The following is a 7,063-nucleotide window of genomic DNA, read 5'->3' on the forward strand; positions in this document are numbered from 1 at the left end:
AAGTTAATATATTTTCATTGTTATAAATTTTATGATTTTATTATCATAAAATTTCATTTTTTTTGCACAAATCTTTTTTTACATCTATCTTTAAAAGATTTTTTTGTTTTTATATTTTTGTTTTTACATGTGTGTTTTTAAGGTTTTTCTTATCGTTTTTACAAATTTTATTATAAATTATGTATTGTTAATTGTACATATATAAAATTTCCACATCATATAGATAAATTTACGCCTAATTATAACAAAAATTAAATTTTAAAATTAGAATTAGAACTAAAATATATTTATAAAATTTTTAAATAAAGTAAACAAACGTATACATGCAATTGAATCACCATACGTAGAAGCAAAACATATCACCTTTTCCGATTGAAAAGTCATTCATTTGGCCAAAAAATAATAATATATTGGCTCTATAACACATTCTGTCCCGATGAGTACACATATGTTATGGTAAAATTACTGGTTATATTTAAATTGAAAAAAAAAGTTACAAAATTATTATCACACATTAACACATAATTGTTTCATTAGGATGATGAGATAATTCACTGCAATATGACCAATAAAACAAAACATTAAGACGTTGTTTGGTTCGCATAATGTTTTTTTTTTAAGGAATTGAAATTGGAAAATGAATTTGTTAGGAATTTAGATCTAATTTCATATACTATTTGGTTGGCAGGAGATGAAATTGGAATTAATTTTAGATTCTGTTTGGTTGGCAAGAAACGAAATTAGAATCCATGTCAAATGACAGAATTGCCTTTTTTTGCTTAATTTTACTTTGATTTATATTTTACATGTAAAAATATATTATATAAACTATAAAACTAGTTAAATTTCATTTTATTAATTGGGCATTCATGTCGGTGGTGGTGGTAAGTGGTGGTTGTTAGTGGTGGTGATGGTAGATTGTGATGGTAGTGTGGTGGTGGTGGTGGGTGGTGATGACGATGGCGATAGATGGTGGCAGCGTTGGTGATGGTAGGTGATGGTGGTGGCGGGAGGTGGGTGGTGGTGGTAGTAGTGGTAACGGTAGCGGTGGTAGGTGGTGTTGGTGTAGGTGGAAGGTGGTGGTGGTGTTGTAGGTGGTAGGTGGTGGTGGTGGTGGTGATGGTGGCGGTGTCGATGGTAGGCGGTGTCGATGGTAGGTGGTGGTAGGTGATGGTGGTCGAGGTTATGTTGTGAAAATAAAACAAGGCTAATAAGGTAAAATGTCACATTCCTTCCTAAAAGTGAATTAATTCCGTCATCTTCTTAACACTCTGTTCCCAAGTCGAAATTAATGAGTGAAGCGGAGAGAAAAGAAGAGAATTGGAGAGAAAGAATGAGTCAAAAATGTTCCCGAGTTTATTTTTTGAAGTGATTTGGGAAGAAAGGAAAGCAAATCACAATATTCTTTTCTCTCCTAATCTTCCTCCCAAATCGAAGAGATTTGGAGAGAAGAGAATCAGTGATAAAAAAAAAATCCCTATGATTACCAAACTACCCCCTATATTCACGTACAACATCACAGGAAAAAAATCGTTGCTTCTCTGACAAATGTATAATTGTCCATTTTTAGTTTTCATTTCTTTTCCTTCCAACTCAGGAACACAAAGAAAAATAATTTTCCTTTCCTTTGAACTCGGGAATAGAAAAATACACTTTATTTTCTTTTCCTTTCCTTTCTTTTCTCTCCATATTTATCTTCTTTTCTTTTCTTTCTTTTAAATGAAACTCGGGAAGAGGGTGTAAAGGAAAGTGTTTCCTTTATTTGATGGAACATTTTCTCGTTTAGGATTTCAATTTCATCATAAAAAGTTGAACCTAACACTAGAATGTAGTGAAATTTGAATCCTTTTCGCCCAAATTCCATTCCATTCCGGTGAACCAAACGCACATTAAGAACAATATACAAAACTCAGCCAACATGTGATAGCTATGAACAATATGCAACGTTATAATCATAATTTTATACAATATCCATATTTCCCTAAAGTAAAGTGTTTTTGCTCATGTTGATAAAAAAAACAAATACTAAAAATATCCAAGATTGCAAGATCACAAAGTTACATTTTAGTATATTTTTTTCGCCCAAATTCAAAAAGGAGGATTTGAATTTTGATAATATGATTGTTTGTCAACTGTCATACAGTTTCATTCGTCTATGGCATTTGGGTTGCAATTTGTAAATCGAAAAGGTTACGAACTATTAAAGTTTAATTAAGAAACTACTTCCAAAATTTATAACACAAAACAGTCATAGTATAATGGTAAGTATTTCTACCTCTTATCGGGATGACCTGTCTTGTGAATTATAAATCATAATATCAGGTTGTATTAAAATCAAAACTACAATCATAGCACAAAAATCGAAACTTGAAATAGAAATTAGAAATTTAGAACCAAATACATTTTCCCCAAGCAAAGAGATATATTCAATCACATAATATAACAAACATTGCGATAGCATTCTTTCATTTAAAGGGCATCCATTTGAGTCACTACGAATAAACTAATTTGGCTCAATGACTCGTGATATTGTCAATGTTGTACTTTGATGATGAGCTACAATTACTAGTTAACTTTAGATTGAAATTGTCGTTAAAAGAACTCTGATTATATATATTTGAGTAATGAGCATGATGAGATATCTGTTGACTAAAATGAAATATTAGGTGTATCCAAATCAATTGAGGAAAAGGTAAGAGTCAAGACAAGTAACCCATTTATTTCATATAAGATTGAATTGGATTTTTCTAAATTGTGTTTTCCATAAAACCTTTTCTTTAAGTTATCTGATTTTTGCAATTTAACACAACTACAGAATTGTTAATGTTTATGAGTAAAGTGAATCGATTTTAGAAGATGCTCAACAATGGAGTGAAATCGAAATCAACAGAGAAGATTTTCTATGACACTTGGGTTGCAATTTATTAATCCAAAAAGTAACGAACTATTATAATATAGGGCTATAATATATTCAACAACTTACTTGTAATATTCAAATCAAAAACATGTCGTTGTAGTATAGTGGTAAGTATTCCCGCCTGTCACGCGGGTGACCCGGGTTCGATCCCCGGCAACGGCGGATTTTAACAAAACTTGGATGCTTTAAAACCGTAAGAATTTAATCAAATTACATATAATAACATACCATAGAGGGACTGAAAACTCCAACTTACATGTTTTTGCACTTAATAAATTTGATACAAATAAGATCTAATCAATTTACATTTACAAGATTGTTTCTTTTTTACTTGATTCATAAAGAAAATGTTTCTGTGTCATTTATTCATTCATACAATGAATTCAATCTTTGTTCATATGATACAACACCTACTCCAAACAGACAATGACTCCACTTAGCAAGGGATTGACTGAAAAATATACAAACTCAATACCATTGATTGTATATCATTTAGCCTCTGATGGTGAAAATTCATTTGTGCATTAAAATTTGTTAAGGGCAATATAGTCATTTTTGCAGAGCTTTTTTAAACCACGAAGCTTGCAAAAAAAAACTATTGACCACCTAAACAATGAAACATCTACATAACTTTTGGATTTTGAACCACAAGACTAAAGTTGTAATTTAATCTTTAAAATAATGATGCATGTGAAAATTAACAGTATTTGTGAAATGTGGCTTACTTAATACCAGTTAGGAGACCACTTGGTTGAAATATGTGACACTAAAAGCAACCTGTTTACATAAGTTGAAGAATTGCATTCAGACAATTTTAAACAAATATTTCTGTTATGAAACTGAGAGAAAGTTTAAAAAGTACCTCTGGTCTTCATGCAGACAAAATTTTAAACCCATTGCATTCACAATCACAACCAACCAATCAAAGTGCTGCCACCTCAGCATTGCCTTGCCTTTACCTGAGAAATACCATAGATAATAATATAACAGTAACTAGTTTAGTTTTATAAAAGCAAGAGTTACAACTCTAGATAGATGGCTTTGAATTTTGTTAAAAGGAATACAATAATCAAATATCATCGGTTCTTTTTCCTGTATTTTCACAAGATTAAACAACATCCCACCAATGCAGTCATAGTCAAGCTATCTTTGACTTTAATAAGCTTTGCAACCACACACAATCTTTCAAACCAAATACTTGTGATCGTCTAAAAGTTGAGTTTTTTGACAAACAAAAAAAAGTAACCATTAAGTAATAAAACCAATCACTCTAGCTATGTCAAACATCTTCTAAAAATCCATTAGATCTTGCTGCAGTCATGAAACTTTCAAGATTCTCCTGCTGAAGCATTTTTGAAGAATCAAACGATGCTAATGCTTCCGCTTCAATTGTTTCTGGAACTCTTTGAGTCAGATCTTATTTCACCTGATTCACAAATGGCTTCATGACTTCATTCATTATGTCAGGTAATAAACGGTCCATATAGTCATCAGTGAAGCCTTCACAGATAAGGGTTGCAAGGAAAAGATCTGAAGATGCTCGCAAGTCTCTTCAACAAATAAATGTAGCTCCTTACATGCTATACCCATTTTGGTATTGACAAGCAAGGGCGGAACACAAACACTAATACTAGGGGGGCCGAGATACCAAAGGCAATGAATAAGTATTATTTTTCAAAAGCTAATGTTTGTTGTTTTTATTTAGTATTATGTTATTAGAATTAAGAAACAAAAGGTTTTGGAAATGAGTCAATATATGTTCATCCATGTTATGGATCAATTCCATTTTTGCATCACAAATTACAATCGTTAGAATACACTCATTCTCAGCAAACTGAGAATTATAAATTTGACAATCTTAAAATATCAATAAAGTAATTCAATTAAGAAAGAAGTATATTATAATTAGTCTAAACTTTAACATACAACAAAAACCAAATAAAGTTAATAAAGAAGTCATATTCTCTTATAAAATTAACTCAAAAAAAGGTTAATATTTTTTTATATTTTGCTGTTAACCAACAAAAAAGCTAAGAGATTTTCTAACATATTGATAGAAACTAAAAAAGCAAAACCTGAAAGAAGAAAGGTAGTCTTCTACCTTATACACTTATAATTACACTGACACACACACACATTGAATAACAACAATATCAAGGAATAAAATATCAACTATATCTTTTATATATTTAGAGTCAATCATGTGTTAATTCCCAGTCAATTCACAGTTGTACATTCCTGTATTAGTTCTTAATTTAGTGCTTAGGGTTGTTGTCATATTTTGGCTATATAAGCCACACTCCTGTATAGTTTTATAGTATGTAATCAGATACACAATTCAATATACACTATTGCCATATGGTATCAGAGCCCTAGCTGCTCTTACGAGACTTTGATCCTGCTCCTTACAACTGCTTCTCTTCATCTCAATTAGGGCTCATCAATGGCCACCAAATACACCTAAATTACCGCAGCTACCCACCTAACTACCAAACTCACATCTCACAACTATCCAACTCACATCTCACAACTATCCAGCTCACATCTCACAACTATCCAGTGTGGCGAAAACAGGTTGAAGCAACCCTCATCAGCCTCGAATTTGAAGACTTTATTGTCGGCAATTCCAATCAACCACCGAGAGAAATCAAGGACAAAGATGGAAAATCCATCACAAACCCTGACTATCTTCCCTAGTATCACAAAGATCAGATGATCCTCAGTGCAATACTAAGGAGTTTCTCAGACTCAATTCAACCACTCATCTCATCAGCATCCACAGCCCATGAAGCATGGGAGAGACTACACTCAAGCTTTGCCTCGTTTTCTAGATCTCGCATCATATCTCTTAAATCTAAGCTAGCCAAGAACCCTAAAGGAAATCGCTCAGTCACTGAATTCCTCCAGGAGATGAGAGAAATTGCAGATGATCTTGCTTTAGCCTAAAGCCCCATATCTGAAGAAGATCTCATGGTCTATATCCTATCACAACTAGGGGACGACTACAACACTATTGCAGCGGCAATCAAGGTGAGAGACAACCCGCTTTCTTACTCTGAATTGTTCGATAAACTCACAGACTACGAAAGAGAACTCAAAGACACATCCTCTATGGTCGAATCAACACCTCTCACAGTGAACTATACCTCTCGACAACAGGGGTCCAACTACCGCAACTCTGCCCCTCGAAACAATCGATCCTATCACTCAGGTGGTCAACATGGAGGACATCATCGCACCTCCAGAACTAATGATTTTTGCCAATAATGCAATATACCAGGTCACCTCACAAGAGATTGTCGCAAGCTTGCTAGATTTTTAAGAGAAAACAATGTCACCACTGACAAAACCACAACACCAGTAGCAAATGTCACCACTTCAGCTCCCGCCTCACCTTCTTGGTTGGTTGACACAGGTGCCTCAAACCACGTCACTTCAGACAAACACACCCTTCATCAAATTTCAGAATATGGTGGCCCAGATGAGATTGTACTTGCCGATGGCACAGGTTTATCAATATCTAATATTGGAAACACTTACATCAACACACCACATAAACAATTACTTTTGTCCAAAGTTTTACATGCTCCTCGCCTACATAAAAATCTTGTTTCTGTCTCGCAACTATGTGATACTAATCGTGTTTCGGTGGAATTCTTTCCATCTCATTTTTCTGTGAAGGATCTACGCACGGGGGCGCGTCTAACGCGAGGAGAGAGAACTGGAGGGGTCTATCACCTGCAATCATCTCCGAAGCTCCAAGTCCATATCACCCACAAGCATACTCCTCTTGGTCTCCACCACAACCTAGGACACCCATCTCGGCATGTTTTTAAGTCTATTGTTTCTACACTAGGTCTAGGCTCAAAGTTTTTGTCAAATGTTCATTGTCCTTCTTGTTCTATCAATAAAAGTCATAAATTACCATTTGGTCCCAACTCGTTTGTTGCCACTCAACCACTTCAACTCATTTACTCAGACGTATGGGCCCTGTTCAAAAATCCATTGACAACTATACCTATTATGTTATATTTGTTGATTATTTCACCAAATATGTCTGGCTAGATCCCATGAAACACAAAAGTGATGTAGCAAAACTATTTCCACCATTCAAAGCACTTGCTGAAAAGTACTTTCAACACCCCA

General features: G+C 33.9%; 1 non-coding gene across 1 annotated transcript; it reads left to right on the top strand.

Annotated features, from left to right (window-relative positions):
- The first annotated feature begins 3,007 nt into the window (after window positions 1-3,007).
- TRNAD-GUC (transfer RNA aspartic acid (anticodon GUC)) lies at window positions 3,008-3,079 on the top strand. Its single transcript has one exon. It is a non-coding gene; the product is annotated as a tRNA-Asp (tRNA).
- The last annotated feature ends 3,984 nt before the right edge of the window (window positions 3,080-7,063 follow it).

The sequence above is a fragment of the Lactuca sativa genome, chromosome 7 (assembly GCF_002870075.4).
Source record: "Lactuca sativa cultivar Salinas chromosome 7, Lsat_Salinas_v11, whole genome shotgun sequence".
Lineage (NCBI taxonomy): Eukaryota > Viridiplantae > Streptophyta > Magnoliopsida > Asterales > Asteraceae > Lactuca > Lactuca sativa.